Genomic DNA, 22,494 nt, shown 5'->3' with positions numbered 1-22,494 from the left:
TCAGTCAGTCACTCAGTGTTGCCTGAGAGGGCAACACTGCAACAGCCGGCCGCCAGGCTGTCTTTTTTTTGCACAGCTAGTTGCCTCCAGGAGGCCACAAGAGGGAGACAAGGGACTGCAAAATGGAAAATAGGCATCCACCAACTTTACAGACAACTTCTCCTTGCTCCTACAACCTCCATCCTTGCACAGTTTGTTATTCTTCTAGGTAACATAGTAACAAATCCAAATTGCTGCTCTCTTTGTAGGCAAGCAAGGCTTTGTTGCAACTGCAATTCTTACTTCTTCTTGAAATGTAGGGACGACAGTACATTCCATCACATCCATCTAGTGTACACAGGTAGGTCCATTGTGGCGGGCAGGCGAGCGGGCGGGCTGCTTTATTGGCTGTTTGCTGTTCCCCTACTCCACTCCACTATTTGACTGTTGTGCTGCATCAATCAATCAATCAATCAATCAATCAATCAATCAATCAATCAATCAATCAATCAATCAATCAGTGGCTGGCTCAGGTGCAGCTCTTTAACTTACCTAAAAGGGAGGGCGGAGAGAAGACAAGGAAGGTGAATGAGGTGTTCCAATGTGAAATGCCGGAAACACAGAAACACAGACGACACACAACAAGAGGTGGCAATCTATTCATTAATTGCATTTAATCAATGAGCTCATTATCACTCATGCATTGTCCAACAGGTGTTGAAATAATGGGATTAAAAGGGGAGATCCCTTCAGAAAGACAGAAACAATAGCAAAGACAAAAAACACTTTTGGAATCTGCTTTTAGTCAACACATAAGGAAAGGGTGCACCGGTCCTGGAAATACTGCAATACCAGGTCAATGCGTGGAGTGGACAGAGCAAGCTCTATTTCCATCTCCCTGTTCTAAAAATCCATTTAATATATGGTCCCCAGATAGGGGACGTATCAGATATTAAACTGATAAGAACAGATACTACACTTGATCTTAGCCAAAAGGCCGAGAAGCGATAACCCGAACGGGCCGCGCGTTGCCCGAGCCTGCCCGATACTGCTGTTCAGCCCTTGCAGCGATTCAGCCTACTTCTAGGCAATTCCATGGGGCCCTGCAGGCTCACACACTCACAGCTACACGGGAGGTGAATAAAGGCCGGAGAGGAAGCCAGACAGGATTTGCTTCTTTTGCTTGCACCACAATGCAGTGCTGAAAGAGGAGGAATCTACATAAAAACGCCTTCCTGGCAACGCCCAAATGCCCTGCTGCCATGCAGATAAACACTGGCAGCGGCAGCAAGTGCATGCCCACAGCCACCCCTTGTTCCTTCACACCTTGTATCAGCTGTAATCCAGTCCAGTCCAGTGCTGCCTGCTGAGCAGCACTGACCAACACTGCCTGGGCCCAGGCTTTTATCTCTGAGGCCCCATTATGATGTCAGAAAGCTGGCTCTGGAATCCTGAGGGCTCCACTATGACACGTGCAAAGTTCCGTCTGAACTTTATATAAGACGGTGAGGCTCAGTCAGTCACTCAGTGTTGCCTGAGAGGGCAACACTGCAACAGCCGGCCGCCAGGCTGTCTTTTTTTTGCACAGCTAGTTGCCTCCAGGAGGCCACAAGAGGGAGACAAGGGACTGCAAAATGGAAAATAGGCATCCACCAACTTTACAGACAACTTCTCCTTGCTCCTACAACCTCCATCCTTGCACAGTTTGTTATTCTTCTAGGTAACATAGTAACAAATCCAAATTGCTGCTCTCTTTGTAGGCAAGCAAGGCTTTGTTGCAACTGCAATTCTTACTTCTTCTTGAAATGTAGGGACGACAGTACATTCCATCACATCCATCTAGTGTACACAGGTAGGTCCATTGTGGCGGGCAGGCGAGCGGGCGGGCTGCTTTATTGGCTGTTTGCTGTTCCCCTACTCCACTCCACTATTTGACTGTTGTGCTGCATCAATCAATCAATCAATCAATCAATCAATCAATCAATCAATCAATCAGTGGCTGGCTCAGGTGCAGCTCTTTAACTTACCTAAAAGGGAGGGCGGAGAGAAGACAAGGAAGGTGAATGAGGTGTTCCAATGTGAAATGCCGGAAACACAGAAACACAGACGACACACAACAAGAGGTGGCAATCTATTCATTAATTGCATTTAATCAATGAGCTCATTATCACTCATGCATTGTCCAACAGGTGTTGAAATAATGGGATTAAAAGGGGAGATCCCTTCAGAAAGACAGAAACAATAGCAAAGACAAAAAACACTTTTGGAATCTGCTTTTAGTCAACACATAAGGAAAGGGTGCACCGGTCCTGGAAATACTGCAATACCAGGTCAATGCGTGGAGTGGACAGAGCAAGCTCTATTTCCATCTCCCTGTTCTAAAAATCCATTTAATATATGGTCCCCAGATAGGGGACGTATCAGATATTAAACTGATAAGAACAGATACTACACTTGATCTTAGCCAAAAGGCCGAGAAGCGATAACCCGAACGGGCCGCGCGTTGCCCGAGCCTGCCCGATACTGCTGTTCAGCCCTTGCAGCGATTCAGCCTACTTCTAGGCAATTCCATGGGGCCCTGCAGGCTCACACACTCACAGCTACACGGGAGGTGAATAAAGGCCGGAGAGGAAGCCAGACAGGATTTGCTTCTTTTGCTTGCACCACAATGCAGTGCTGAAAGAGGAGGAATCTACATAAAAACGCCTTCCTGGCAACGCCCAAATGCCCTGCTGCCATGCAGATAAACACTGGCAGCGGCAGCAAGTGCATGCCCACAGCCACCCCTTGTTCCTTCACACCTTGTATCAGCTGTAATCCAGTCCAGTCCAGTGCTGCCTGCTGAGCAGCACTGACCAACACTGCCTGGGCCCAGGCTTTTATCTCTGAGGCCCCATTATGATGTCAGAAAGCTGGCTCTGGAATCCTGAGGGCTCCACTATGACACGTGCAAAGTTCCGTCTGAACTTTATATAAGACGGTGAGGCTCAGTCAGTCACTCAGTGTTGCCTGAGAGGGCAACACTGCAACAGCCGGCCGCCAGGCTGTCTTTTTTTTGCACAGCTAGTTGCCTCCAGGAGGCCACAAGAGGGAGACAAGGGACTGCAAAATGGAAAATAGGCATCCACCAACTTTACAGACAACTTCTCCTTGCTCCTACAACCTCCATCCTTGCACAGTTTGTTATTCTTCTAGGTAACATAGTAACAAATCCAAATTGCTGCTCTCTTTGTAGGCAAGCAAGGCTTTGTTGCAACTGCAATTCTTACTTCTTCTTGAAATGTAGGGACGACAGTACATTCCATCACATCCATCTAGTGTACACAGGTAGGTCCATTGTGGCGGGCAGGCGAGCGGGCGGGCTGCTTTATTGGCTGTTTGCTGTTCCCCTACTCCACTCCACTATTTGACTGTTGTGCTGCATCAATCAATCAATCAATCAATCAATCAATCAATCAATCAATCAATCAATCAGTGGCTGGCTCAGGTGCAGCTCTTTAACTTACCTAAAAGGGAGGGCGGAGAGAAGACAAGGAAGGTGAATGAGGTGTTCCAATGTGAAATGCCGGAAACACAGAAACACAGACGACACACAACAAGAGGTGGCAATCTATTCATTAATTGCATTTAATCAATGAGCTCATTATCACTCATGCATTGTCCAACAGGTGTTGAAATAATGGGATTAAAAGGGGAGATCCCTTCAGAAAGACAGAAACAATAGCAAAGACAAAAAACACTTTTGGAATCTGCTTTTAGTCAACACATAAGGAAAGGGTGCACCGGTCCTGGAAATACTGCAATACCAGGTCAATGCGTGGAGTGGACAGAGCAAGCTCTATTTCCATCTCCCTGTTCTAAAAATCCATTTAATATATGGTCCCCAGATAGGGGACGTATCAGATATTAAACTGATAAGAACAGATACTACACTTGATCTTAGCCAAAAGGCCGAGAAGCGATAACCCGAACGGGCCGCGCGTTGCCCGAGCCTGCCCGATACTGCTGTTCAGCCCTTGCAGCGATTCAGCCTACTTCTAGGCAATTCCATGGGGCCCTGCAGGCTCACACACTCACAGCTACACGGGAGGTGAATAAAGGCCGGAGAGGAAGCCAGACAGGATTTGCTTCTTTTGCTTGCACCACAATGCAGTGCTGAAAGAGGAGGAATCTACATAAAAACGCCTTCCTGGCAACGCCCAAATGCCCTGCTGCCATGCAGATAAACACTGGCAGCGGCAGCAAGTGCATGCCCACAGCCACCCCTTGTTCCTTCACACCTTGTATCAGCTGTAATCCAGTCCAGTCCAGTGCTGCCTGCTGAGCAGCACTGACCAACACTGCCTGGGCCCAGGCTTTTATCTCTGAGGCCCCATTATGATGTCAGAAAGCTGGCTCTGGAATCCTGAGGGCTCCACTATGACACGTGCAAAGTTCCGTCTGAACTTTATATAAGACGGTGAGGCTCAGTCAGTCACTCAGTGTTGCCTGAGAGGGCAACACTGCAACAGCCGGCCGCCAGGCTGTCTTTTTTTTGCACAGCTAGTTGCCTCCAGGAGGCCACAAGAGGGAGACAAGGGACTGCAAAATGGAAAATAGGCATCCACCAACTTTACAGACAACTTCTCCTTGCTCCTACAACCTCCATCCTTGCACAGTTTGTTATTCTTCTAGGTAACATAGTAACAAATCCAAATTGCTGCTCTCTTTGTAGGCAAGCAAGGCTTTGTTGCAACTGCAATTCTTACTTCTTCTTGAAATGTAGGGACGACAGTACATTCCATCACATCCATCTAGTGTACACAGGTAGGTCCATTGTGGCGGGCAGGCGAGCGGGCGGGCTGCTTTATTGGCTGTTTGCTGTTCCCCTACTCCACTCCACTATTTGACTGTTGTACTGCATCAATCAATCAATCAATCAATCAATCAATCAATCAATCAATCAATCAATCAATCAATCAGTGGCTGGCTCAGGTGCAGCTCTTTAACTTACCTAAAAGGGAGGGCGGAGAGAAGACAAGGAAGGTGAATGAGGTGTTCCAATGTGAAATGCCGGAAACACAGAAACACAGACGACACACAACAAGAGGTGGCAATCTATTAATTAATTGCATTTAATCAATGAGCTCATTATCACTCATGCATTGTCCAACAGGTGTTGAAATAATGGGATTAAAAGGGGAGATCCCTTCAGAAAGACAGAAACAATAGCAAAGACAAAAAACACTTTTGGAATCTGCTTTTAGTCAACACATAAGGAAAGGGTGCACCGGTCCTGGAAATACTGCAATACCAGGTCAATGCGTGGAGTGGACAGAGCAAGCTCTATTTCCATCTCCCTGTTCTAAAAATCCATTTAATATATGGTCCCCAGATAGGGGACGTATCAGATATTAAACTGATAAGAACAGATACTACACTTGATCTTAGCCAAAAGGCCTAGAAGCGATAACCCGAACGGGCCGCGCGTTGCCCGAGCCTGCCCGATACTGCTGTTCAGCCCTTGCAGCGATTCAGCCTACTTCTAGGCAATTCCATGGGGCCCTGCAGGCTCACACACTCACAGCTACACGGGAGGTGAATAAAGGCCGGAGAGGAAGCCAGACAGGATTTGCTTCTTTTGCTTGCACCACAATGCAGTGCTGAAAGAGGAGGAATCTACATAAAAACGCCTTCCTGGCAACGCCCAAATGCCCTGCTGCCATGCAGATAAACACTGGCAGCGGCAGCAAGTGCATGCCCACAGCCACCCCTTGTTCCTTCACACCTTGTATCAGCTGTAATCCAGTCCAGTCCAGTGCTGCCTGCTGAGCAGCACTGACCAACACTGCCTGGGCCCAGGCTTTTATCTCTGAGGCCCCATTATGATGTCAGAAAGCTGGCTCTGGAATCCTGAGGGCTCCACTATGACACGTGCAAAGTTCCGTCTGAACTTTATATAAGACGGTGAGGCTCAGTCAGTCACTCAGTGTTGCCTGAGAGGGCAACACTGCAACAGCCGGCCGCCAGGCTGTCTTTTTTTTGCACAGCTAGTTGCCTCCAGGAGGCCACAAGAGGGAGACAAGGGACTGCAAAATGGAAAATAGGCATCCACCAACTTTACAGACAACTTCTCCTTGCTCCTACAACCTCCATCCTTGCACAGTTTGTTATTCTTCTAGGTAACATAGTAACAAATCCAAATTGCTGCTCTCTTTGTAGGCAAGCAAGGCTTTGTTGCAACTGCAATTCTTACTTCTTCTTGAAATGTAGGGACGACAGTACATTCCATCACATCCATCTAGTGTACACAGGTAGGTCCATTGTGGCGGGCAGGCGAGCGGGCGGGCTGCTTTATTGGCTGTTTGCTGTTCCCCTACTCCACTCCACTATTTGACTGTTGTGCTGCATCAATCAATTAATCAATCAATCAATCAATCAATCAATCAATCAATCAGTGGCTGGCTCAGGTGCAGCTCTTTAACTTACCTAAAAGGGAGGGCGGAGAGAAGACAAGGAAGGTGAATGAGGTGTTCCAATGTGAAATGCCGGAAACACAGAAACACAGACGACACACAACAAGAGGTGGCAATCTATTCATTAATTGCATTTAATCAATGAGCTCATTATCACTCATGCATTGTCCAACAGGTGTTGAAATAATGGGATTAAAAGGGGAGATCCCTTCAGAAAGACAGAAACAATAGCAAAGACAAAAAACACTTTTGGAATCTGCTTTTAGTCAACACATAAGGAAAGGGTGCACCGGTCCTGGAAATACTGCAATACCAGGTCAATGCGTGGAGTGGACAGAGCAAGCTCTATTTCCATCTCCCTGTTCTAAAAATCCATTTAATATATGGTCCCCAGATAGGGGACGTATCAGATATTAAACTGATAAGAACAGATACTACACTTGATCTTAGCCAAAAGGCCGAGAAGCGATAACCCGAACGGGCCGCGCGTTGCCCGAGCCTGCCCGATACTGCTGTTCAGCCCTTGCAGCGATTCAGCCTACTTCTAGGCAATTCCATGGGGCCCTGCAGGCTCACACACTCACAGCTACACGGGAGGTGAATAAAGGCCGGAGAGGAAGCCAGACAGGATTTGCTTCTTTTGCTTGCACCACAATGCAGTGCTGAAAGAGGAGGAATCTACATAAAAACGCCTTCCTGGCAACGCCCAAATGCCCTGCTGCCATGCAGATAAACACTGGCAGCGGCAGCAAGTGCATGCCCACAGCCACCCCTTGTTCCTTCACACCTTGTATCAGCTGTAATCCAGTCCAGTCCAGTGCTGCCTGCTGAGCAGCACTGACCAACACTGCCTGGGCCCAGGCTTTTATCTCTGAGGCCCCATTATGATGTCAGAAAGCTGGCTCTGGAATCCTGAGGGCTCCACTATGACACGTGCAAAGTTCCGTCTGAACTTTATATAAGACGGTGAGGCTCAGTCAGTCACTCAGTGTTGCCTGAGAGGGCAACACTGCAACAGCCGGCCGCCAGGCTGTCTTTTTTTTGCACAGCTAGTTGCCTCCAGGAGGCCACAAGAGGGAGACAAGGGACTGCAAAATGGAAAATAGGCATCCACCAACTTTACAGACAACTTCTCCTTGCTCCTACAACCTCCATCCTTGCACAGTTTGTTATTCTTCTAGGTAACATAGTAACAAATCCAAATTGCTGCTCTCTTTGTAGGCAAGCAAGGCTTTGTTGCAACTGCAATTCTTACTTCTTCTTGAAATGTAGGGACGACAGTACATTCCATCACATCCATCTAGTGTACACAGGTAGGTCCATTGTGGCGGGCAGGCGAGCGGGCGGGCTGCTTTATTGGCTGTTTGCTGTTCCCCTACTCCACTCCACTATTTGACTGTTGTGCTGCATCAATCAATCAATCAATCAATCAATCAATCAATCAATCAATCAATCAATCAGTGGCTGGCTCAGGTGCAGCTCTTTAACTTACCTAAAAGGGAGGGCGGAGAGAAGACAAGGAAGGTGAATGAGGTGTTCCAATGTGAAATGCCGGAAACACAGAAACACAGACGACACACAACAAGAGGTGGCAATCTATTCATTAATTGCATTTAATCAATGAGCTCATTATCACTCATGCATTGAACAACAGGTGTTGAAATAATGGGATTAAAAGGGGAGATCCCTTCAGAAAGACAGAAACAATAGCAAAGACAAAAAACACTTTTGGAATCTGCTTTTAGTCAACACATAAGGAAAGGGTGCACCGGTCCTGGAAATACTGCAATACCAGGTCAATGCGTGGAGTGGACAGAGCAAGCTCTATTTCCATCTCCCTGTTCTAAAAATCCATTTAATATATGGTCCCCAGATAGGGGACGTATCAGATATTAAACTGATAAGAACAGATACTACACTTGATCTTAGCCAAAAGGCCGAGAAGCGATAACCCGAACGGGCCGCGCGTTGCCCGAGCCTGCCCGATACTGCTGTTCAGCCCTTGCAGCGATTCAGCCTACTTCTAGGCAATTCCATGGGGCCCTGCAGGCTCACACACTCACAGCTACACGGGAGGTGAATAAAGGCCGGAGAGGAAGCCAGACAGGATTTGCTTCTTTTGCTTGCACCACAATGCAGTGCTGAAAGAGGAGGAATCTACATAAAAACGCCTTCCTGGCAACGCCCAAATGCCCTGCTGCCATGCAGATAAACACTGGCAGCGGCAGCAAGTGCATGCCCACAGCCACCCCTTGTTCCTTCACACCTTGTATCAGCTGTAATCCAGTCCAGTCCAGTGCTGCCTGCTGAGCAGCACTGACCAACACTGCCTGGGCCCAGGCTTTTATCTCTGAGGCCCCATTATGATGTCAGAAAGCTGGCTCTGGAATCCTGAGGGCTCCACTATGACACGTGCAAAGTTCCGTCTGAACTTTATATAAGACGGTGAGGCTCAGTCAGTCACTCAGTGTTGCCTGAGAGGGCAACACTGCAACAGCCGGCCGCCAGGCTGTCTTTTTTTTGCACAGCTAGTTGCCTCCAGGAGGCCACAAGAGGGAGACAAGGGACTGCAAAATGGAAAATAGGCATCCACCAACTTTACAGACAACTTCTCCTTGCTCCTACAACCTCCATCCTTGCACAGTTTGTTATTCTTCTAGGTAACATAGTAACAAATCCAAATTGCTGCTCTCTTTGTAGGCAAGCAAGGCTTTGTTGCAACTGCAATTCTTACTTCTTCTTGAAATGTAGGGACGACAGTACATTCCATCGCATCCATCTAGTGTACACAGGTAGGTCCATTGTGGCGGGCAGGCGAGCGGGCGGGCTGCTTTATTGGCTGTTTGCTGTTCCCCTACTCCACTCCACTATTTGACTGTTGTGCTGCATCAATCAATCAATCAATCAATCAATCAATCAATCAATCAGTGGCTGGCTCAGGTGCAGCTCTTTAACTTACCTAAAAGGGAGGGCGGAGAGAAGACAAGGAAGGTGAATGAGGTGTTCCAATGTGAAATGCCGGAAACACAGAAACACAGACGACACACAACAAGAGGTGGCAATCTATTCATTAATTGCATTTAATCAATGAGCTCATTATCACTCATGCATTGAACAACAGGTGTTGAAATAATGGGATTAAAAGGGGAGATCCCTTCAGAAAGACAGAAACAATAGCAAAGACAAAAAACACTTTTGGAATCTGCTTTTAGTCAACACATAAGGAAAGGGTGCACCGGTCCTGGAAATACTGCAATACCAGGTCAATGCGTGGAGTGGACAGAGCAAGCTCTATTTCCATCTCCCTGTTCTAAAAATCCATTTAACATATGGTCCCCAGATAGGGGACGTATCAGATATTAAACTGATAAGAACAGATACTACACTTGATCTTAGCCAAAAGGCCGAGAAGCGATAACCCGAACGGGCCGCGCGTTGCCCGAGCCTGCCCGATACTGCTGTTCAGCCCTTGCAGCGATTCAGCCTACTTCTAGGCAATTCCATGGGGCCCTGCAGGCTCACACACTCACAGCTACACGGGAGGTGAATAAAGGCCGGAGAGGAAGCCAGACAGGATTTGCTTCTTTTGCTTGCACCACAATGCAGTGCTGAAAGAGGAGGAATCTACATAAAAACGCCTTCCTGGCAACGCCCAAATGCCCTGCTGCCATGCAGATAAACACTGGCAGCGGCAGCAAGTGCATGCCCACAGCCACCCCTTGTTCCTTCACACCTTGTATCAGCTGTAATCCAGTCCAGTCCAGTGCTGCCTGCTGAGCAGCACTGACCAACACTGCCTGGGCCCAGGCTTTTATCTCTGAGGCCCCATTATGATGTCAGAAAGCTGGCTCTGGAATCCTGAGGGCTCCACTATGACACGTGCAAAGTTCCGTCTGAACTTTATATAAGACGGTGAGGCTCAGTCAGTCACTCAGTGTTGCCTGAGAGGGCAACACTGCAACAGCCGGCCGCCAGGCTGTCTTTTTTTTGCACAGCTAGTTGCCTCCAGGAGGCCACAAGAGGGAGACAAGGGACTGCAAAATGGAAAATAGGCATCCACCAACTTTACAGACAACTTCTCCTTGCTCCTACAACCTCCATCCTTGCACAGTTTGTTATTCTTCTAGGTAACATAGTAACAAATCCAAATTGCTGCTCTCTTTGTAGGCAAGCAAGGCTTTGTTGCAACTGCAATTCTTACTTCTTCTTGAAATGTAGGGACGACAGTACATTCCATCACATCCATCTAGTGTACACAGGTAGGTCCATTGTGGCGGGCAGGCGAGCGGGCGGGCTGCTTTATTGGCTGTTTGCTGTTCCCCTACTCCACTCCACTATTTGACTGTTGTGCTGCATCAATCAATCAATCAATCAATCAATCAATCAATCAATCAATCAGTGGCTGGCTCAGGTGCAGCTCTTTAACTTACCTAAAAGGGAGGGCGGAGAGAAGACAAGGAAGGTGAATGAGGTGTTCCAATGTGAAATGCCGGAAACACAGAAACACAGACGACACACAACAAGAGGTGGCAATCTATTCATTAATTGCATTTAATCAATGAGCTCATTATCACTCATGCATTGTCCAACAGGTGTTGAAATAATGGGATTAAAAGGGGAGATCCCTTCAGAAAGACAGAAACAATAGCAAAGACAAAAAACACTTTTGGAATCTGCTTTTAGTCAACACATAAGGAAAGGGTGCACCGGTCCTGGAAATACTGCAATACCAGGTCAATGCGTGGAGTGGACAGAGCAAGCTCTATTTCCATCTCCCTGTTCTAAAAATCCATTTAATATATGGTCCCCAGATAGGGGACGTATCAGATATTAAACTGATAAGAACAGATACTACACTTGATCTTAGCCAAAAGGCCGAGAAGCGATAACCCGAACGGGCCGCGCGTTGCCCGAGCCTGCCCGATACTGCTGTTCAGCCCTTGCAGCGATTCAGCCTACTTCTAGGCAATTCCATGGGGCCCTGCAGGCTCACACACTCACAGCTACACGGGAGGTGAATAAAGGCCGGAGAGGAAGCCAGACAGGATTTGCTTCTTTTGCTTGCACCACAATGCAGTGCTGAAAGAGGAGGAATCTACATAAAAACGCCTTCCTGGCAACGCCCAAATGCCCTGCTGCCATGCAGATAAACACTGGCAGCGGCAGCAAGTGCATGCCCACAGCCACCCCTTGTTCCTTCACACCTTGTATCAGCTGTAATCCAGTCCAGTCCAGTGCTGCCTGCTGAGCAGCACTGACCAACACTGCCTGGGCCCAGGCTTTTATCTCTGAGGCCCCATTATGATGTCAGAAAGCTGGCTCTGGAATCCTGAGGGCTCCACTATGACACGTGCAAAGTTCCGTCTGAACTTTATATAAGACGGTGAGGCTCAGTCAGTCACTCAGTGTTGCCTGAGAGGGCAACACTGCAACAGCCGGCCGCCAGGCTGTCTTTTTTTTGCACAGCTAGTTGCCTCCAGGAGGCCACAAGAGGGAGACATGGGACTGCAAAATGGAAAATAGGCATCCACCAACTTTACAGACAACTTCTCCTTGCTCCTACAACCTCCATCCTTGCACAGTTTGTTATTCTTCTAGGTAACATAGTAACAAATCCAAATTGCTGCTCTCTTTGTAGGCAAGCAAGGCTTTGTTGCAACTGCAATTCTTACTTCTTCTTGAAATGTAGGGACGACAGTACATTCCATCACATCCATCTAGTGTACACAGGAAGGTCCATTGTGGCGGGCAGGCGAGCGGGCGGGCTGCTTTATTGGCTGTTTGCTGTTCCCCTACTCCACTCCACTATTTGACTGTTGTGCTGCATCAATCAATCAATCAATCAATCAATCAATCAATCAATCAATCAGTGGCTGGCTCAGGTGCAGCTCTTTAACTTACCTAAAAGGGAGGGCGGAGAGAAGACAAGGAAGGTGAATGAGGTGTTCCAATGTGAAATGCCGGAAACACAGAAACACAGACGACACACAACAAGAGGTGGCAATCTATTCATTAATTGCATTTAATCAATGAGCTCATTATCACTCATGCATTGTCCAACAGGTGTTGAAATAATGGGATTAAAAGGGGAGATCCCTTCAGAAAGACAGAAACAATAGCAAAGACAAAAAACACTTTTGGAATCTGCTTTTAGTCAACACATAAGGAAAGGGTGCACCGGTCCTGGAAATACTGCAATACCAGGTCAATGCGTGGAGTGGACAGAGCAAGCTCTATTTCCATCTCCCTGTTCTAAAAATCCATTTAATATATGGTCCCCAGATAGGGGACGTATCAGATATTAAACTGATAAGAACAGATACTACACTTGATCTTAGCCAAAAGGCCGAGAAGCGATAACCCGAACGGGCCGCGCGTTGCCCGAGCCTGCCCGATACTGCTGTTCAGCCCTTGCAGCGATTCAGCCTACTTCTAGGCAATTCCATGGGGCCCTGCAGGCTCACACACTCACAGCTACACGGGAGGTGAATAAAGGCCGGAGAGGAAGCCAGACAGGATTTGCTTCTTTTGCTTGCACCACAATGCAGTGCTGAAAGAGGAGGAATCTACATAAAAACGCCTTCCTGGCAACGCCCAAATGCCCTGCTGCCATGCAGATAAACACTGGCAGCGGCAGCAAGTGCATGCCCACAGCCACCCCTTGTTCCTTCACACCTTGTATCAGCTGTAATCCAGTCCAGTCCAGTGCTGCCTGCTGAGCAGCACTGACCAACACTGCCTGGGCCCAGGCTTTTATCTCTGAGGCCCCATTATGATGTCAGAAAGCTGGCTCTGGAATCCTGAGGGCTCCACTATGACACGTGCAAAGTTCCGTCTGAACTTTATATAAGACGGTGAGGCTCAGTCAGTCACTCAGTGTTGCCTGAGAGGGCAACACTGCAACAGCCGGCCGCCAGGCTGTCTTTTTTTTGCACAGCTAGTTGCCTCCAGGAGGCCACAAGAGGGAGACAAGGGACTGCAAAATGGAAAATAGGCATCCACCAACTTTACAGACAACTTCTCCTTGCTCCTACAACCTCCATCCTTGCACAGTTTGTTATTCTTCTAGGTAACATAGTAACAAATCCAAATTGCTGCTCTCTTTGTAGGCAAGCAAGGCTTTGTTGCAACTGCAATTCTTACTTCTTCTTGAAATGTAGGGATGACAGTACATTCCATCACATCCATCTAGTGTACACAGGTAGGTCCATTGTGGCGGGCAGGCGAGCGGGCGGGTTGCTTTATTGGCTGTTTGCTGTTCCCCTACTCCACTCCACTATTTGACTGTTGTGCTGCATCAATCAATCAATCAATCAATCAATCAATCAATCAATCAATCAGTGGCTGGCTCAGGTGCAGCTCTTTAACTTACCTAAAAGGGAGGGCGGAGAGAAGACAAGGAAGGTGAATGAGGTGTTCCAATGTGAAATGCCGGAAACACAGAAACACAGACGACACACAACAAGAGGTGGCAATCTATTCATTAATTGCATTTAATCAATGAGCTCATTATCACTCATGCATTGTCCAACAGGTGTTGAAATAATGGGATTAAAAGGGGAGATCCCTTCAGAAAGACAGAAACAATAGCAAAGACAAAAAACACTTTTGGAATCTGCTTTTAGTCAACACATAAGGAAAGGGTGCACCGGTCCTGGAAATACTGCAATACCAGGTCAATGCGTGGAGTGGACAGAGCAAGCTCTATTTCCATCTCCGTGTTCTAGAAATCCATTTAATATATGGTCCCCAGATAGGGGACGTATCAGATATTAAACTGATAAGAACAGATACTACACTTGATCTTAGCCAAAAGGCCGAGAAGCGATAACCCGAACGGGCCGCGCGTTGCCCGAGCCTGCCCGATACTGCTGTTCAGCCCTTGCAGCGATTCAGCCTACTTCTAGGCAATTCCATGGGGCCCTGCAGGCTCACACACTCACAGCTACACGGGAGGTGAATAAAGGCCGGAGAGGAAGCCAGACAGGATTTGCTTCTTTTGCTTGCACCACAATGCAGTGCTGAAAGAGGAGGAATCTACATAAAAACGCCTTCCTGGCAACGCCCAAATGCCCTGCTGCCATGCAGATAAACACTGGCAGCGGCAGCAAGTGCATGCCCACAGCCACCCCTTGTTCCTTCACACCTTGTATCAGCTGTAATCCAGTCCAGTCCAGTGCTGCCTGCTGAGCAGCACTGACCAACACTGCCTGGGCCCAGGCTTTTATCTCTGAGGCCCCATTATGATGTCAGAAAGCTGGCTCTGGAATCCTGAGGGCTCCACTATGACACGTGCAAAGTTCCGTCTGAACTTTATATAAGACGGTGAGGCTCAGTCAGTCACTCAGTGTTGCCTGAGAGGGCAACACTGCAACAGCCGGCCGCCAGGCTGTCTTTTTTTTGCACAGCTAGTTGCCTCCAGGAGGCCACAAGAGGGAGACAAGGGACTGCAAAATGGAAAATAGGCATCCACCAACTTTACAGACAACTTCTCCTTGCTCCTACAACCTCCATCCTTGCACAGTTTGTTATTCCTCTAGGTAACATAGTAACAAATCCAAATTGCTGCTCTCTTTGTAGGCAAGCAAGGCTTTGTTGCAACTGCAATTCTTACTTCTTCTTGAAATGTAGGGACGACAGTACATTCCATCACATCCATCTAGTGTACACAGGTAGGTCCATTGTGGCGGGCAGGCGAGCGGGCGGGCTGCTTTATTGGCTGTTTGCTGTTCCCCTACTCCACTCCACTATTTGACTGTTGTGCTGCATCAATCAATCAATCAATCAATCAATCAATCAATCAATCAATCAATCAATCAATCAGTGGCTGGCTCAGGTGCAGCTCTTTAACTTACCTAAAAGGGAGGGCGGAGAGAAGACAAGGAAGGTGAATGAGGTGTTCCAATGTGAAATGCCGGAAACACAGAAACACAGACGACACACAACAAGAGGTGGCAATCTATTCATTAATTGCATTTAATCAATGAGCTCATTATCACTCATGCATTGTCCAACAGGTGTTGAAATAATGGGATTAAAAGGGGAGATCCCTTCAGAAAGACAGAAACAATAGCAAAGACAAAAAACACTTTTGGAATCTGCTTTTAGTCAACACATAAGGAAAGGGTGCACCGGTCCTGGAAATACTGCAATACCAGGTCAATGCGTGGAGTGGACAGAGCAAGCTCTATTTCCATCTCCCTGTTCTAAAAATCCATTTAATATATGGTCCCCAGATAGGGGACGTATCAGATATTAAACTGATAAGAACAGATACTACACTTGATCTTAGCCAAAAGGCCGAGAAGCGATAACCCGAACGGGCCGCGCGTTGCCCGAGCCTGCCCGATACTGCTGTTCAGCCCTTGCAGCGATTCAGCCTACTTCTAGGCAATTCCATGGGGCCCTGCAGGCTCACACACTCACAGCTACACGGGAGGTGAATAAAGGCCGGAGAGGAAGCCAGACAGGATTTGCTTCTTTTGCTTGCACCACAATGCAGTGCTGAAAGAGGAGGAATCTACATAAAAACGCCTTCCTGGCAACGCCCAAATGCCCTGCTGCCATGCAGATAAACACTGGCAGCGGCAGCAAGTGCATGCCCACAGCCACCCCTTGTTCCTTCACACCTTGTATCAGCTGTAATCCAGTCCAGTCCAGTGCTGCCTGCTGAGCAGCACTGACCAACACTGCCTGGGCCCAGGCTTTTATCTCTGAGGCCCCATTATGATGTCAGAAAGCTGGCTCTGGAATCCTGAGGGCTCCACTATGACACGTGCAAAGTTCCGTCTGAACTTTATATAAGACGGTGAGGCTCAGTCAGTCACTCAGTGTTGCCTGAGAGGGCAACACTGCAACAGCCGGCCGCCAGGCTGTCTTTTTTTTGCACAGCTAGTTGCCTCCAGGAGGCCACAAGAGGGAGACAAGGGACTGCAAAATGGAAAATAGGCATCCACCAACTTTACAGACAACTTCTCCTTGCTCCTACAACCTCCATCCTTGCACAGTTTGTTATTCTTCTAGGTAACATAGTAACAAATCCAAATTGCTGCTCTCTTTGTAGGCAAGCAAGGCTTTGTTGCAACTGCAATTCTTACTTCTTCTTGAAATGTAGGGACGACAGTACATTCCATCACATCCATCTAGTGTACACAGGTAGGTCCATTGTGGCGGGCAGGCGAGCGGGTGGGCTGCTTTATTGGCTGTTTGCTGTTCCCCTACTCCACTCCACTATTTGACTGTTGTGCTGCATCAATCAATCAATCAATCAATCAATCAATCAATCAATCAATCAATCAATCAATCAGTGGCTGGCTCAGGTGCAGCTCTTTAACTTACCTAAAAGGGAGGGCGGAGAGAAGACAAGGAAGGTGAATGAGGTGTTCCAATGTGAAATGCCGGAAACACAGAAACACAGACGACACACAACAAGAGGTGGCAATCTATTCATTAATTGCATTTAATCAATGAGCTCATTATCACTCATGCATTGTCCAACAGGTGTTGAAATAATGGGATTAAAAGGGGAGATCCCTTCAGAAAGACAGAAACAATAGCAAAGACAAAAAACACTTTTGGAATCTGCTTTTAGTCAACACATAAGGAAAGGGTGCACCGGTCCTGGAAATACTGCAATACCAGGTCAATGCGTGGAGTGGACAGAGCAAGCTCTATTTCCATCTCCCTGTTCTAAAAATCCATTTAATATATGGTCCCCAGATAGGGGACGTATCAGATATTAAACTGATAAGAACAGATACTACACTTGATCTTAGCCAAAAGGCCGAGAAGCGATAACCCGAACGGGCCGCGCGTTGCCCGAGCCTGCCCGATACTGCTGTTCAGCCCTTGCAGCGATTCAGCCTACTTCTAGGCAATTCCATGGGGCCCTGCAGGCTCACACACTCACAGCTACACGGGAGGTGAATAAAGGCCGGAGAGGAAGCCAGACAGGATTTGCTTCTTTTGCTTGCACCACAATGCAGTGCTGAAAGAGGAGGAATCTACATAAAAACGCCTTCCTGGCAACGCCCAAATGCCCTGCTGCCATGCAGATAAACACTGGCAGCGGCAGCAAGTGCATGCCCACAGCCACCCCTTGTTCCTTCACACCTTGTATCAGCTGTAATCCAGTCCAGTCCAGTGCTGCCTGCTGAGCAGCACTGACCAACACTGCCTGGGCCCAGGCTTTTATCTCTGAGGCCCCATTATGATGTCAGAAAGCTGGCTCTGGAATCCTGAGGGCTCCACTATGACACGTGCAAAGTTCCGTCTGAACTTTATATAAGACGGTGAGGCTCAGTCAGTCACTCAGTGTTGCCTGAGAGGGCAACACTGCAACAGCCGGCCGCCAGGCTGTCTTTTTTTTGCACAGCTAGTTGCCTCCAGGAGGCCACAAGAGGGAGACAAGGGACTGCAAAATGGAAAATAGGCATCCACCAACTTTACAGACAACTTCTCCTTGCTCCTACAACCTCCATCCTTGCACAGTTTGTTATTCTTCTAGGTAACATAGTAACAAATCCAAATTGCTGCTCTCTTTGTAGGCAAGCAAGGCTTTGTTGCAACTGCAATTCTTACTTCTTCTTGAAATGTAGGGACGACAGTACATTCCATCACATCCATCTAGTGTACACAGGTAGGTCCATTGTGGCGGGCAGGCGAGCGGGCGGGCTGCTTTATTGGCTGTTTGCTGTTCCCCTACTCCACTCCACTATTTGACTGTTGTGCTGCATCAATCAATCAATCAATCAATCAATCAATCAATCAATCAGTGGCTGGCTCAGGTGCAGCTCTTTAACTTACCTAAAAGGGAGGGCGGAGAGAAGACAAGGAAGGTGAATGAGGTGTTCCAATGTGAAATGCCGGAAACACAGAAACACAGACGACACACAACAAGAGGTGGCAATCTATTCATTAATTGCATTTAATCAATGAGCTCATTATCACTCATGCATTGTCCAACAGGTGTTGAAATAATGGGATTAAAAGGGGAGATCCCTTCAGAAAGACAGAAACAATAGCAAAGACAAAAAACACTTTTGGAATCTGCTTTTAGTCAACACATAAGGAAAGGGTGCACCGGTCCTGGAAATACTGCAATACCAGGTCAATGCGTGGAGTGGACAGAGCAAGCTCTATTTCCATCTCCCTGTTCTAAAAATCCATTTAATATATGGTCCCCAGATAGGGGACGTATCAGATATTAAACTGATAAGAACAGATACTACACTTGATCTTAGCCAAAAGGCCGAGAAGCGATAACCCGAACGGGCCGCGCGTTGCCCGAGCCTGCCCGATACTGCTGTTCAGCCCTTGCAGCGATTCAGCCTACTTCTAGGCAATTCCATGGGGCCCTGCAGGCTCACACACTCACAGCTACACGGGAGGTGAATAAAGGCCGGAGAGGAAGCCAGACAGGATTTGCTTCTTTTGCTTGCACCACAATGCAGTGCTGAAAGAGGAGGAATCTACATAAAAACGCCTTCCTGGCAACGCCCAAATGCCCTGCTGCCATGCAGATAAACACTGGCAGCGGCAGCAAGTGCATGCCCACAGCCACCCCTTGTTCCTTCACACCTTGTATCAGCTGTAATCCAGTCCAGTCCAGTGCTGCCTGCTGAGCAGCACTGACCAACACTGCCTGGGCCCAGGCTTTTATCTCTGAGGCCCCATTATGATGTCAGAAAGCTGGCTCTGGAATCCTGAGGGCTCCACTATGACACGTGCAAAGTTCCGTCTGAACTTTATATAAGACGGTGAGGCTCAGTCAGTCACTCAGTGTTGCCTGAGAGGGCAACACTGCAACAGCCGGCCGCCAGGCTGTCTTTTTTTTGCACAGCTAGTTGCCTCCAGGAGGCCACAAGAGGGAGACAAGGGACTGCAAAATGGAAAATAGGCATCCACCAACTTTACAGACAACTTCTCCTTGCTCCTACAACCTCCATCCTTGCACAGTTTGTTATTCTTCTAGGTAACATAGTAACAAATCCAAATTGCTGCTCTCTTTGTAGGCAAGCAAGGCTTTGTTGCAACTGCAATTCTTACTTCTTCTTGAAATGTAGGGACGACAGTACATTCCATCACATCCATCTAGTGTACACAGGTAGGTCCATTGTGGCGGGCAGGCGAGCGGGCGGGCTGCTTTATTGGCTGTTTGCTGTTCCCCTACTCCACTCCACTATTTGACTGTTGTGCTGCATCAATCAATCAATCAATCAATCAATCAATCAATCAATCAATCAGTGGCTGGCTCAGGTGCAGCTCTTTAACTTACCTAAAAGGGAGGGCGGAGAGAAGACAAGGAAGGTGAATGAGGTGTTCCAATGTGAAATGCCGGAAACACAGAAACACAGACGACACACAACAAGAGGTGGCAATCTATTCATTAATTGCATTTAATCAATGAGCTCATTATCACTCATGCATTGTCCAACAGGTGTTGAAATAATGGGATTAAAAGGGGAGATCCCTTCAGAAAGACAGAAACAATAGCAAAGACAAAAAACACTTTTGGAATCTGCTTTTAGTCAACACATAAGGAAAGGGTGCACCGGTCCTGGAAATACTGCAATACCAGGTCAATGCGTGGAGTGGACAGAGCAAGCTCTATTTCCATCTCCCTGTTCTAAAAATCCATTTAATATATGGTCCCCAGATAGGGGACGTATCAGATATTAAACTGATAAGAACAGATACTACACTTGATCTTAGCCAAAAGGCCGAGAAGCGATAACCCGAACGGGCCGCGCGTTGCCCGAGCCTGCCCGATACTGCTGTTTAGCCCTTGCAGCGATTCAGCCTACTTCTAGGCAATTCCATGGGGCCCTGCAGGCTCACACACTCACAGCTACACGGGAGGTGAATAAAGGCCGGAGAGGAAGCCAGACAGGATTTGCTTCTTTTGCTTGCACCACAATGCAGTGCTGAAAGAGGAGGAATCTACATAAAAACGCCTTCCTGGCAACGCCCAAATGCCCTGCTGCCATGCAGATAAACACTGGCAGCGGCAGCAAGTGCATGCCCACAGCCACCCCTTGTTCCTTCACACCTTGTATCAGCTGTAATCCAGTCCAGTCCAGTGCTGCCTGCTGAGCAGCACTGACCAACACTGCCTGGGCCCAGGCTTTTATCTCTGAGGCCCCATTATGATGTCAGAAAGCTGGCTCTGGAATCCTGAGGGCTCCACTATGACACGTGCAAAGTTCCGTCTGAACTTTATATAAGACGGTGAGGCTCAGTCAGTCACTCAGTGTTGCCTGAGAGGGCAACACTGCAACAGCCGGCCGCCAGGCTGTCTTTTTTTTGCACAGCTAGTTGCCTCCAGGAGGCCACAAGAGGGAGACAAGGGACTGCAAAATGGAAAATAGGCATCCACCAACTTTACAGACAACTTCTCCTTGCTCCTACAACCTCCATCCTTGCACAGTTTGTTATTCTTCTAGGTAACATAGTAACAAATCCAAATTGCTGCTCTCTTTGTAGGCAAGCAAGGCTTTGTTGCAACTGCAATTCTTACTTCTTCTTGAAATGTAGGGACGACAGTACATTCCATCACATCCATCTAGTGTACACAGGTAGGTCCATTGTGGCGGGCAGGCGAGCGGGCGGGCTGCTTTATTGGCTGTTTGCTGTTCCCCTACTCCACTCCACTATTTGACTGTTGTGCTGCATCAATCAATCAATCAATCAATCAATCAATCAATCAATCAATCAATCAGTGGCTGGCTCAGGTGCAGCTCTTTAACTTACCTAAAAGGGAGGGCGGAGAGAAGACAAGGAAGGTGAATGAGGTGTTCCAATGTGAAATGCCGGAAACACAGAAACACAGACGACACACAACAAGAGGTGGCAATCTATTCATTAATTGCATTTAATCAATGAGCTCATTATCACTCATGCATTGGTCAACAGGTGTTGAAATAATGGGATTAAAAGGGGAGATCCCTTCAGAAAGACAGAAACAATAGCAAAGACAAAAAACACTTTTGGAATCTGCTTTTAGTCAACACATAAGGAAAGGGTGCACCGGTCCTGGAAATACTGCAATACCAGGTCAATGCGTGGAGTGGACAGAGCAAGCTCTATTTCCATCTCCCTGTTCTAAAAATCCATTTAATATATGGTCCCCAGATAGGGGACGTATCAGATATTAAACTGATAAGAACAGATACTACACTTGATCTTAGCCAAAAGGCCGAGAAGCGATAACCCGAACAGGCCGCGCGTTGCCCGAGCCTGCCCGATACTGCTGTTCAGCCCTTGCAGCGATTCAGCCTACTTCTAGGCAATTCCATGGGGCCCTGCAGGCTCACACACTCACAGCTACACGGGAGGTGAATAAAGGCCGGAGAGGAAGCCAGACAGGATTTGCTTCTTTTGCTTGCACCACAATGCAGTGCTGAAAGAGGAGGAATCTACATAAAAACGCCTTCCTGGCAACGCCCAAATGCCCTGCTGCCATGCAGATAAACACTGGCAGCGGCAGCAAGTGCATGCCCACAGCCACCCCTTGTTCCTTCACACCTTGTATCAGCTGTAATCCAGTCCAGTCCAGTGCTGCCTGCTGAGCAGCACTGACCAACACTGCCTGGGCCCAGGCTTTTATCTCTGAGGCCCCATTATGATGTCAGAAAGCTGGCTCTGGAATCCTGAGGGCTCCACTATGACACGTGCAAAGTTCCGTCTGAACTTTATATAAGACGGTGAGGCTCAGTCAGTCACTCAGTGTTGCCTGAGAGGGCAACACTGCAACAGCCGGCCGCCAGGCTGTCTTTTTTTTGCACAGCTAGTTGCCTCCAGGAGGCCACAAGAGGGAGACAAGGGACTGCAAAATGGAAAATAGGCATCCACCAACTTTACAGACAACTTCTCCTTGCTCCTACAACCTCCATCCTTGCACAGTTTGTTATTCTTCTAGGTAACATAGTAACAAATCCAAATTGCTGCTCTCTTTGTAGGCAAGCAAGGCTTTGTTGCAACTGCAATTCTTACTTCTTGAAATGTAGGGACGACAGTACATTCCATCACATCCATCTAGTGTACACAGGTAGGTCCATTG

General features: G+C 47.8%; 15 non-coding genes across 15 annotated transcripts; all 15 read right to left on the bottom strand.

Moving 5' to 3' along the window:
- Window positions 1-797: 797 nt before the first annotated feature.
- Window positions 798-988, bottom strand: LOC142724393 (U2 spliceosomal RNA). Its single transcript, XR_012876189.1, has one exon. It is a non-coding gene; the product is annotated as a U2 spliceosomal RNA (small nuclear RNA).
- Window positions 989-2,272: 1,284 nt separating this feature from the next.
- LOC142724392 (U2 spliceosomal RNA) lies at window positions 2,273-2,463 on the bottom strand. The gene has a single exon (XR_012876188.1). It is a non-coding gene; the product is annotated as a U2 spliceosomal RNA (small nuclear RNA).
- Window positions 2,464-3,751: 1,288 nt separating this feature from the next.
- Window positions 3,752-3,942, bottom strand: LOC142724391 (U2 spliceosomal RNA). Its single transcript, XR_012876187.1, has one exon. It is a non-coding gene; the product is annotated as a U2 spliceosomal RNA (small nuclear RNA).
- Window positions 3,943-5,238: 1,296 nt separating this feature from the next.
- Window positions 5,239-5,429, bottom strand: LOC142724351 (U2 spliceosomal RNA). Its single transcript, XR_012876151.1, has one exon. It is a non-coding gene; the product is annotated as a U2 spliceosomal RNA (small nuclear RNA).
- A 1,284-nt stretch (window positions 5,430-6,713) lies between these two features.
- Window positions 6,714-6,904, bottom strand: LOC142724389 (U2 spliceosomal RNA). Its single transcript, XR_012876186.1, has one exon. It is a non-coding gene; the product is annotated as a U2 spliceosomal RNA (small nuclear RNA).
- A 1,288-nt stretch (window positions 6,905-8,192) lies between these two features.
- Window positions 8,193-8,383, bottom strand: LOC142724388 (U2 spliceosomal RNA). Its single transcript, XR_012876185.1, has one exon. It is a non-coding gene; the product is annotated as a U2 spliceosomal RNA (small nuclear RNA).
- Window positions 8,384-9,659: 1,276 nt separating this feature from the next.
- Window positions 9,660-9,850, bottom strand: LOC142724350 (U2 spliceosomal RNA). The gene has a single exon (XR_012876150.1). It is a non-coding gene; the product is annotated as a U2 spliceosomal RNA (small nuclear RNA).
- Window positions 9,851-11,130: 1,280 nt separating this feature from the next.
- LOC142724386 (U2 spliceosomal RNA) lies at window positions 11,131-11,321 on the bottom strand. The gene has a single exon (XR_012876183.1). It is a non-coding gene; the product is annotated as a U2 spliceosomal RNA (small nuclear RNA).
- Window positions 11,322-12,601: 1,280 nt separating this feature from the next.
- On the bottom strand, window positions 12,602-12,792 carry LOC142724385 (U2 spliceosomal RNA). The gene has a single exon (XR_012876182.1). It is a non-coding gene; the product is annotated as a U2 spliceosomal RNA (small nuclear RNA).
- A 1,280-nt stretch (window positions 12,793-14,072) lies between these two features.
- On the bottom strand, window positions 14,073-14,263 carry LOC142724352 (U2 spliceosomal RNA). Its single transcript, XR_012876152.1, has one exon. It is a non-coding gene; the product is annotated as a U2 spliceosomal RNA (small nuclear RNA).
- Window positions 14,264-15,555: 1,292 nt separating this feature from the next.
- On the bottom strand, window positions 15,556-15,746 carry LOC142724384 (U2 spliceosomal RNA). Its single transcript, XR_012876181.1, has one exon. It is a non-coding gene; the product is annotated as a U2 spliceosomal RNA (small nuclear RNA).
- Window positions 15,747-17,038: 1,292 nt separating this feature from the next.
- On the bottom strand, window positions 17,039-17,229 carry LOC142724383 (U2 spliceosomal RNA). The gene has a single exon (XR_012876180.1). It is a non-coding gene; the product is annotated as a U2 spliceosomal RNA (small nuclear RNA).
- Window positions 17,230-18,505: 1,276 nt separating this feature from the next.
- On the bottom strand, window positions 18,506-18,696 carry LOC142724382 (U2 spliceosomal RNA). Its single transcript, XR_012876179.1, has one exon. It is a non-coding gene; the product is annotated as a U2 spliceosomal RNA (small nuclear RNA).
- Window positions 18,697-19,976: 1,280 nt separating this feature from the next.
- Window positions 19,977-20,167, bottom strand: LOC142724381 (U2 spliceosomal RNA). The gene has a single exon (XR_012876178.1). It is a non-coding gene; the product is annotated as a U2 spliceosomal RNA (small nuclear RNA).
- Window positions 20,168-21,451: 1,284 nt separating this feature from the next.
- Window positions 21,452-21,642, bottom strand: LOC142724380 (U2 spliceosomal RNA). Its single transcript, XR_012876177.1, has one exon. It is a non-coding gene; the product is annotated as a U2 spliceosomal RNA (small nuclear RNA).
- Window positions 21,643-22,494: the final 852 nt, after the last annotated feature.

This window comes from Rhinoderma darwinii, unplaced genomic scaffold, assembly GCF_050947455.1.
Source record: "Rhinoderma darwinii isolate aRhiDar2 unplaced genomic scaffold, aRhiDar2.hap1 Scaffold_579, whole genome shotgun sequence".
Classification (NCBI taxonomy): domain Eukaryota; kingdom Metazoa; phylum Chordata; class Amphibia; order Anura; family Rhinodermatidae; genus Rhinoderma; species Rhinoderma darwinii.
This window is presented reverse-complemented; position numbering and strand designations above follow the sequence as displayed.